This window comes from Eptatretus burgeri, chromosome 17, assembly GCF_056783735.1.
Source record: "Eptatretus burgeri isolate ZD-2024b chromosome 17, Ebu_testis_v1, whole genome shotgun sequence".
NCBI lineage: Eukaryota > Metazoa > Chordata > Myxini > Myxiniformes > Myxinidae > Eptatretus > Eptatretus burgeri.
Genome location: NC_140977.1, coordinates 37,242,228 through 37,253,047, shown reverse-complemented (window position 1 = coordinate 37,253,047; position 10,820 = coordinate 37,242,228). Strand labels below are relative to the sequence as shown.

Below are 10,820 nucleotides of genomic sequence, written 5' to 3'. Positions count from 1 at the left end.
TCAGATACAATGACATCATAACTAATTATGACGTCATGACATCATAACCTCCACCACGTAATGCCCGATCCACGAGAACATATCAGGCCCAATACATTTTTGAAATATCATGCGATGTAGTACTGGATCGTTTTTAGGCCCTCTCAATGGTAAAGAATCACTTTTAAAATTAAATAATTCTTTATCCAGATCCGGATTCGGATCTTCACCAAAATCCAATCAATTTGTCGTGGTTACACAACCAACCTGTCCACCAAGTTTCGTCCGAATCCATCCACAACTTTGAGATATCCTGCACATAGACAGACAGGCATACAGAGAGGGGTGAAAACATGACCTCCTTCCTTCACCTTCTGTGGCGGAGATAAAGAACAAAGTCGACCGACCAATGTACTTGCAAATCTTCGATTTTACAAGTAATAAGACGAGTGAAAAACAATGTCTGTCCACCTTCGGTGGCAGAGGTAATGAAGCAATTACTTCCCTTTCAAAGCTTCAATGTTTTGTACAAATTCCCAATTTCTGTGACTTTATTTGTCAGGGATTTGATCGTGAATTTGGCTCACTGGTTACATCATTTTTTTTGTGATGCATAGCTATTCCTCTGATGCAGTGTTACTTTAAGGACAGGATTTGGTATTCGGCTGCTCTTTTTGAAAGGTACTATGGGACATTTAACTTCCAGCAATGGATGTGAGCAGGCTTAATGACCCCTGTGAAGAAGGGCATACTCAATTTGATCCAGCTAGAAACTGGTTTTGCATGCAGAGCGATACAGAAATGTGTGCGTCATCCATTCAGAGGACCAGTCTGCCAGCACTGTTATCGGTGGATGTTAAAGTATCAGTCGGTAGATGTTAAAGTTAAAGTTTTTTTTTTGGTTTCAGACCAGGTCACTCGACCCGAGATATGCTGCTTCTGCTCTCCCAACAATGGATGGAGGTTCTCAATGCCGGACATGAAATCAGCCATATCCCTCGACATATCACGTGCTTTTGACACGGTCTGGCACCCTGCCCTGCTCACCAAACTCTTCCTATGGTATCCAAGGCCATCTCCACTCATGGCTCGCAGACTTCCTCTCCTGTAACAGTCAACGTGTGGCCCTAAGTGGAGTTCTTTCACCCCTTCTTCTTGTCCAGGCTGGAGTTCCTCAAGGTAGCGTTCTGGGCCCTGTTCTTTTTCTGGTTTTCATCAATGATTTCTCCGACTCTCTGGAAAATCCTCTTTATCTCTTTACTGATGACTCCACCCTCTGCCGTACCATCTGTCATCCCTCAGACCAGCATGTGGCAGCTTCTTCGCTCTGTGCAGATCTGGATAAAATTGCAAACTGGTCCAACACATGGAACACGTCTTTCAGTCCGGACAAATCCCACACTCCCACTATGTCTCTCCGAAAGGACCGTTTAGAACCCCCCCCCCATCCACTTTCTCAACAATCCTCTGGAAGAAGTCCTTTCTTTCAAGCTTCTGGGTCTCACCATCTGCCATGACCTTTCCTGAGAGAAGCCACATTTCAAACTTGGCCTCCAAAGCCAGTCGCCGACTGGGCATCCTCCGTCATACAAATTCCTTCCTCGGCCCACCTGAGCTCCTGACCACTTACAAAGCTGATGGACCACTCGGATGGAGTGTGGAATCTCTGCGACATATCATGCAGTCACAGAACTATTTCTCAGCATATCTACAGAGTTGGATCTACCTGTGAGGAGGAAAATCAACTGGAATGGAATCACACTTACAGCTACGATACTATATCTATAAAACTGCCCCAAAACTCAGGTGCCCTCAACACGTACTTTCTATTTAAAAAAACACAACAAACAAACCAAAAATAAAACCCCTTTCTCTCAGGAAAGTGGAAATGGTTCAGAATGTTTTCTGCACCGCCAGAGCGTAGGTCCTGATAACCAGAAAACAGCAAAGCGCAGCAATATGAACCAATTGATAACCCTCATGAAGATGCCATTGAAAGATTAAACACCAAAACATGCAACAAGAATATGCAAAGGAACCAGCAGCTTCGCAAGAGCGCCTTACTGTAGAAGGGTATTGAAAAGGAGACAATGTGGGCATTTGAGAGCAGGTATGGTATCATGCTAACAAATAACTCACATGTGTCTGCACTTAACAAGGTCAGGACCCACACCGAGTAGGAACACTAACACCACCTGGCAGGTGCAGCCATATTCAAAATCCCATGCAGCTGGATAGCCTGGCAAGTGGTTTAGAATAACTTCCTTGTTTTAAAAAAAAAAAAAAAAACACAAAAAACAAAAAACAAAAAACGATAAATCCATCAAAATAGAAAAACATGAACAGATATAGTACGGTCCACACTGACAGCAATAATCCTGCAATCCCTCACCACCCCCCAGCCCACCTCTACCCTTTTTTCCTCAAATGCACTTGCCCAGGTTGGGAGGCATCGTTTAAACAAACGCCATTTACCACTTCAGAACATTCAATCAAACTGGTGTGAAGTGCAATACATGGCCGCACCAGAGCCGGCACTGCTCAACGGCAAGACCGCGATGGTTTGTTTGCAATGATGTCGCACTGATCTTGGATTTCCTGCCTCAAGCTGCAAAACGCATGGCAGATCAGGAAGTAGAAGCTTTAATCTTGGCACTTGAAAGTTTTTGCAATGGCAAGGGATTCTCCCGCAACCTTTGTCACTTCGGTCAAATAGTTCACATTCCTGTGAAGCATCGTTAAGAACGATTGCAGTATATGGAGTTTGATTGCAAGTGCAGGTAAAAGTGAACAGGTAAGTCAAATGGGGAGATGGCAAGTGTATTGGATGGCCAACATTGAAATATTTTTGGTCAAGGTCTCATGTTTTACGGATTATCGAGGCCTGTACAACTTCACAAGGCTTTGGGGTGTATAAAAAGGAGAAACATTTTGGGGATAGAAGCAAACCCGGGCAGATCACCGCTGTCGCAAGACGTTAGACAGGTGGTGGCAAGAATTTGTAATTTGTTGAAGGTGCGGCGATCCCTCATCTGTTTGCGAAAGACACCGCGAGATCTTCAATACCTAGCAACGCCAACAGTGATGGCAGACGGATCCCTCGGCTGTAAAAGTTCCAATGAACGGGACACACATCGATACACAATTCTGCATGCCTCATTTTATAGCTGAGTCAGGATTCAAAACCAGGCTAGACGGTCCAAAGGCGAGTGGACATACCTTCAAGCAACCCTGCGAGCCTCTGACTCATTACCATCCAGAGGATTTACACACTGCATTTTTAAAACAAACAAAACGATTTATGTACCCAATTTCAGAACAGGTTGTGTTTCCGAAAGACAGAAAAGCAGACAACTTATATACCAGTACTGTATTACAACATAAATGCCATTTATAAAAGGTAAATGGTTTGAGAGCGATTAAACAGAGAAGAGAATCAGAGCTGAAAGCAGCTTAAAAACAATAAATAAATAAGCAAACAAATGTATCCATCATCGCTGTGCAAGCAAGCAAGCAAGGCAAGTGCTCCATGTTAATACAGAACTTTACTTCAGTACAATGTCAAAACAAACAAGTTGTGGTGAATAAAGAGGAGGCATTCGATAGGTGAAGCTTCCATTCCAGGTGTACCATCTATAATGTCTTCAATGGAGGGTTTATACACTATAGTGTCATCCTGACTTTGTAAATGTATAATTCCATTGAAAGGTTAACTTTCCATTGACAACATTCAGCAAGATGATGCAAAGAATTTCACAGTAGGAAAGAGATTACAGTAGATCTGGAGGTAAGGTAGCTGGCAGGGAGGGGTGAGGGGGGGGGTTATCAGATTCAAGAAAGTCTGGATACTTTCATCGATTTGGTAAGGGAATAAACGATACAAGGGGAGGTCTTTGTATGTGTCACACAGAAGGACCTGGGGGTGGGTGGCAAGCAAGTAGCTGGAGGTAAAGCTAACAGGGTTTTAGATTGTATTCGTGGAGGGATAAATCATAAACAACAAAAGGTAGTGTTGTAAAGGAATTTAGTGAGGCCCCATCCAGAATATCATGTAAAGTTTTCATCACATCCGAGGAAGGACATCATTGACGTAGAGAGGGTTCAGCATTGGGCTACTACATCGATTCCAGGCCGAGCTAGACTCAGCTAGGAGGAGACAGGGCACCTGATTGAAACGTTTAAGATAATGAAGGGTTATAGACAAAATAAATGCAGAAGTGTTTTTCAATAGAATAGACGGCGATAGTGTTGCGGAGCCGGGTATCGGTAGCGAGCACGACCGCAAGGTGGAGCAGTGGAGTCATCTCCCACCGAACACCCGGAATTTAGGTCGTGACTCTAGGATAAGTCCGAAAGGCACGGGTCCCTTACAGGATCATGAAATCGCCAATAATTTGACCATGTGGGGTAGGGTCAATTGCCAAACTTCAATAAACCTAATTACCTACGCGGGCAAAGCAACTGGGGAATTCACACCCTCGACGGACCTCGAGCGGAACGAGCCGTTACCGTGTGTAACCAGAGCGGAGGTTACCAAGGCCGGTCGGTCCAAATGAACAATTTACAGCCTCGCTATTTCTGAATACACACTGTGCCAAGCCAATGAAAGAAACACAGAAACGAGCTGGAACATGTAACAAAAGGAATATTTATTTATAATGGGGCAGGGGAGCATGCAAGAAGGCAGAGTTAACTGAATAAAAGGAATGCAATTTACACACACAGCACTTAAACGTTTCTACTTAAAAGACGGGCCCACACAGACACATACCCCCCAAAAAGAAATGGTGGCCGCGGCCTTTATTGATACCCCCAGCTCAGAGGGAAGGTGAGCTGGAGGTAAGAGACTAGCTTGGACCTTCCCGCTTCGTGCGGTTCTCGACGATCTGGCCCGGCAGGACTCGAACCCGCAACACGATGCCGCTCCAAGCATCAGGTACGGAGGGTAGCATCGGGCACTGGCACGCTCCACCGGCAAAACAGGCGACGAGGCAGGCAAAGCAAGTCAGCTAGGCAGGCAGGCAAGCGATTCTCCTCCGACTCGCAGGCAGGTGATTCACGGTGGGAAGACTCCCTCAGCGGGTCGCCCCCCCACACAATTATCCCTCCTTTTTGACAGGTGGGAGGGATCCGTCTTGTGTCAACCCCCTCCTCATTGGGAAGGCGTGTTGGGCGATCTCCCGGCCGTTCGAGATTGGTTGGGGGGGGTGCTCATGTCTCCACCCCTCGACCAGGAAGTCGAGCAGCAATATGTTGCGTTGGCTCTCCATTGGCCAAGAGGTGGCAGACGTGCTCGCACCCCTCCGATTGGCTGAGAGGGGCGCCATGCCCGTATTTGGAGTCAAATCCAAGACGCCAACATCCAAAGAAACCCCGCCCATGTACATGCTGACACACACGTGTGCAATGGTGCCGGTGGAGGATGGTGGAAGGAAGCGAAGGCAGGTGTCGTTGTGAAGTTTAAAATTTAAAAATCGTAACTATAAAATAACAGTGCACGTACAATCAATCACCCATTAAACATAGGACGGGACCCTAACTAGAAACACATACTTACCGATATAGCTGATCTATAGGACCTGGCTGTTGTGTTGCAATAAGCTTCCAAATTCGCAACACTAGGACGAGGGACTACAGCCTGAGAGTAAAGGAGAGAAGAGTTAAGACAGGAAAAGGTAGGTGACGGCAGAAACAGTAGAAAGGTATAAACTGGAAGGTACCGAGAGAAGACCCAGGGATAGAGGGGTTCATAGGTATTGGCAGGACTGGGAGGTAGGCTGAAGTATGGATGTGGGTGATGGTGAGGTCTGCAAGAGGGCCTTGTCAAAAAAAAAACCAGAAAGACGCTGTCGGTGTGGGCGTGTTCATTTCTCAACCCACTGTTCTCACCAATCTGATAAAATGATGGATTGAATGAACGTGTGGGTGAAGCACAGGCATGATGGGCCAAATGACCACCTCCTATGTATGTGCATTCAAAAGACAAATATAAAAATAAAAATAATAAAATGTCTATTTCGTGAAATGCAGACGCAGGAACGGCTGATCTCAACACAATGCAAACTAAAAAAAGGAAATATCGAGCTCGAACGAACACGAAATAACCAACCACTCCGAATGTCCTCGTCCTGCTTGTGATATTTACGTCTGACGTGCTCCGAAGGGCCATCAATCCGTTTAAAAACGTTCAACAACTTGTATAGCAAGCGTTTAAATGTCAATTCCATTGTAAAACCATTCGTCATACCAAGCCCGACAATGACTCACCACGACTTCCTTGCTCTTTCCTATCGCCTCAGATTTAATGGCGCTTCCTCTTGAATGAAGGGCGCCTGGCTTGATCCGAATAGACCGCCAGTCAGCCCTTGGACGAGGAAATAGAAACAATTTTACAACGCCCGAACATAAAACGATTCACAACGGACGGTAATTTCCAATTTCCATTCACAAAGGTCGAACAACCGCCCGTCAGGTGTGTGCGCGGTTCAACAACGACCAAAACCCGGAAATGACGTCACTAAGACGTAATGAGTACGCTCGAGCTTGCCGGTGAGGCATCTCGTATGAATACATTTATCTTTTTTTCTCGGTGCCGTAAAGCGCTTCGGGTTCGTCATAACACGGCCACACGTATAACGAATAAGGGGGAAGTTAGCCGAGCTGAGCAATACACGAAGCATACACCACGACAATTTGTTATTTTTTTTTTTTAGCTTGACCTGCAGTCATGAGAGAAAATACGCTAAATCCGCCTAGAAACCCATTAGAGATATACACCGCTCCGATCGCCATCGCCATTATCATAGTCACCGTCACCGTCACCATCACCATCACCATCACCATCACCATCACCATCACCATCTTCCCCATGATTACCTCCACCACCGAAGGTGAAGAAGGTTATGTTTTTAAGGAAATCAGACACAGGTGGAGGCCATTCAGCCCGTCATGCCTGCGCGACATCATCCACATTAATTTATCAACAATAGATCCAAAGAAGAAAACACAATTTTTTTTTTAAGTGTTTTTGTGTTTTTACTTATTTCTTTTAAGTTTTTGTATTTCCACCCCCCCCTTAGGGGAGGGGGCATGGGCTTGTTTAAAAACACACCACATCAAGCACACAACACCCCTTGATAAGACCCTCACCAACAGCACTCTGTACACATGTCCACAATCACCCATCAATACTCAAACTACCGAAAAGTCCTGTCAACATCCCCATACCCCTCTATCTCCATAACTTCCAGGTACCTATCTCATTCGAATTTAAACTTATCTACTCTTTCTGCTGCCACTACCTTTCCAGGGAGACCATTCCATGCATTAACTAGAGGGGGAGCACTCGGTAGAGTGCAAAACCTCCGCCGCCAATACTGCTGGGTCACTCAAGTGAACCTTATATCTTATTCATTAAATATGTCAACAGTGCTGACAGAGTTGTAGTTCTTTTCTACATTTTTTTTTTGGGGGGGGGGGGTTGGAAATCACTTATAACATGGAGAAATGCAAAAAAAAATTTCTCTAACAATTTTTTTTTTGGGGGGGGGGATTGGAAATCACTTAAAACGTAGAAATGCAAAAAAAAAATTTTTTTTTCCCTAAATTTTTTTTTTTTGGGGGGGGGGGACCAAGTCCAAAATCTAATGGCATGATCCTTGGACCATACCAACTCCCCCCCCCCCACCAAGTTTCGTCGAAATCCGTCGAGGAGTTTTTCCGTAATACTGTTCACAAACAAACAAACAAACAGAAGGGGGATGAAAACAGCAACCTCCGATCTTCGATGGCAGAGGTTAACTACTCTCCGAGTGAAAGTCCCCTGCCTTACTACCATCTTAACTCTCCTCTTCTTTACTCTCAAGCTACGGTCCCTGGTCCTATCACTGTTTACTCTGATGAATAATTCATCTGCACTTATTTTATCGATACCTTTCATTATCATAAACATCTCCATCATATTGTTGTGGGGCTGGGTCTCGGTGGCGAGCAAGACCGCAAGGTGGAGCAGTAGAGTCGGCTCCATCGAACACACCGGAATTTAGGTTGTGACCCTCGGATAAGTCCGAAAGGCACGGGTCCCTTGCAGGACCATGAATCGCCAATAATTCGACCGCGTAGGGAAGGGTTAATTGCCGAACTTTAATATACCCAAGTACCCACGCGGCAAAGCTACCGGGGAATTCACACCCTCGACGGACCTCGAGCGGGACGAGCCGTTACCGTGCCCGAACCGTGTGTAACCCAAGCGGATGGTCACCAAGGCCTGTCAGTCCAAATGCACAATTTACTGTCTCACTATTTCTCAACACGCACCGTACTAAGCCAATAAAAGAAATGACAGGGAATGAAGCTGGGACATTCAACAATAGGGGAATTTATTTACAATAATCGGGGGACGAGGGAGGCCGTAAGGGCAGAGTTATCTGAATAAAGAAGGGAATCAAATGTACAAGCAATTCCTCAAACAATTCAACTTAGAGACAGGGCCCACAGACACACAAATACCCAGAAAGAGATGGACCTCGAGGTCTTTATTGCCCCTTCAGCTCAAGAGGGAAGATGAGCTGAGGGAAGAGAATGCGGCTGGCTACCTGGCCGCATTCGCGCGGCTGGATGACCGCACCTTCCCAGAGCACCAGGCGTCAAAGAATGGATCAGGGCAGCCGAACTCAGAGGAGGTGAGACGAGGTGACCTCCCGTGATGAGATGATCGATCACTTGTCGTATTCCGCCAGCCGAGACCCTCGGATGCGTGGGAAGCAGTCAGCCGCAGACCCAGACAGAAGCGCGCTCGAGCAGACGGGACGCAATCATGAATCCTTTCCCATCCTTTTCGGGGTGGGTCCGCTCCCCCGTCGCCTGCGCCCATTGGGTGGATGGCGTGTCGCGGCTCCGCCTTCTTGAGAGGGACAGCCCCGGCTTTGGTCCGCGCGTCACACATTGGGCGGAAAATGACGCATACCCTAATTTGGCGCGAAGTCAGAACGAAGCGCTCCGGGCCAAGCCAGAGCGAAATGCTTCGTGACCATATATGGTGGAAAATCCACACCACACGGGGCATGGAATCCCGCCCACGCACACGCCGCATGCCGGCGAGTGCATGAACAGCGCGGACAATGCCGCGAGCAGAAGGTTGTTGTTGGGGTAAAAATCCTATCTATAAAATAACTTCGTAGTGCACGTGCACTTAATTCCCATTAGACATAGGGGAAAGGGAGCTATCTATACACATTTACTTCACTAAATAACTGAGCTACGGGGACCTGAATGTTGAGTGCTCATGGCTGCCAGATTCGTAACAATATCTCTTTGCAACCACCTCCTCTCTCATGTATAAAGCCCTGTCTCCTTCAGTCGCTCCTCATAACTGAGTCTAGCTAGGCCCATAATCAATCTAGTAGCCCAACACTAAACCCCCTCTCTGGCATCTATGTCCTTCCTGATTTGTGGTGACCAGAACTGCACACAATATTCTAAATATCACCCTCACTAAATTTCTGCACAATGTTAACACCACCTCTTTTGATTTATAATTGATCCCCCTCCGAATACAACCAAAACCCTATTTGCTTTACCCATAGCTGCCTGGCACTGCACTGCCTGCTTACCTCCAATATCTGTTACCACCCCCAGATCGTTCTCCTGTGTGACACGTTCCAAAATTCCCTCTTGCGGCCCTGTCTGTTTGTGTGCACGATATCTCAAAAAGTTGTGGACGGATCCGGATGAAATTTTGTGGACAGGTTGGGTGTGTGACAAGGACGAACTGATTAGATTCTGGTGAAGATCCGGATACTAGAATATTAAAAGTGATTCTTCACTATTGAGAGAAAGGGTTAAAAAATGTATTGGACCCGATATGTTCTGGTGGATCAGCCATTATGTGGTGGAGGTATATATATATTGTTGTGGTTGACGAAATTCACAAACCACCATTCAGGTCCCTTAGGTGAGATAGCTCTGTAAGTATATGTGTAGTTCGGCCCAAACCCGTTGTTTAGAGGGAATAAATGTCATTCACTCGGGCTGCGACCCCTCTCGATAGCCGTTTTTATTTTACTATCTTTATTTTGGACCAGCCGCCATTACTACCACCACCAACCACGTCTCAACAGCCATCACACAACAACCACAATGCCGCTTCACAACAACAACCACCAACCACAACACCGCTTCACAACAACAGCCACGACCTTTACCGTCACAACTCGCCACCATCGCATCACCACCATTCTTGCGCCACTTGTGGGCACCGATACTGGACTCGTGCAGGGCGCGCACCGAGCAGCGTGTTCAGAAACATCACAGACTTTCCGAGGAAAACGGATCAAAAACGACTCACGCCCACTTCTGTTCCGTCCTATCGGTGTGCGTGGGGCGATTTGGCCCCGCCTCCAGGGCGTTGGAGTGCGGTCGCTATATGCAAATTCATGGATCAAAAAGCATTCACGCCCACTTTTCCTCGGTCTAATGGGGAGCCAGTTAGAGGTGAAGGGTCGGAGGTAAAGGGTCAAAGGTGAAGGGGCGAAGCCACGGGGGATATAAACGGCCGCGCTCGCCAAACAGTTCAGTTCGGAGGGGAGAAGTCAAGAGTTCGCAGTTGGGAGTTCGCGGAGCCAGTGAAGAGTTGGGACGAGTCAAGAGAGGAGACGGAGAGGGTGATCGGACGAAGCTGTGGAGAGGCGGCGGCGGCGAAGGCGGTTGAGGGGGTGCTCGCGTCGGATTCGGGGAACTGCGGAGGGAGAGGCCGGCGGCGCGACCGAGGTAGTGGTGGAGACGCTCGTCGCGGGACCCGAGACAGGGAGATATCCTCCATCCCCCGAGCATCAACAACCCCC

The 10,820-nt window shown here is 47.0% G+C and overlaps 1 protein-coding gene across 2 annotated transcripts in view; it reads right to left on the bottom strand.

The window, feature by feature from the left end:
• LOC147009778 (dnaJ homolog subfamily C member 5-like) overlaps positions 1-6,511 on the bottom strand; it is a 21,552-nt gene extending 15,041 nt beyond the window's left edge. The window contains exons 1-2 of one of the 2 annotated variants that reach the window (XM_085860879.1): positions 6,247-6,505; positions 5,537-5,617 (exon numbers count right to left, since the gene is read on the bottom strand). The gene's annotated coding sequence lies outside the window, so the exon portion shown is untranslated. Of the gene's footprint in view, positions 1-5,536; positions 5,618-6,246 lie in introns of both variants that reach the window. The other variant, XM_085860878.1, reaches the window with a different exon arrangement.
• Between the last annotated feature and the right edge of the window lie 4,309 nt (positions 6,512-10,820).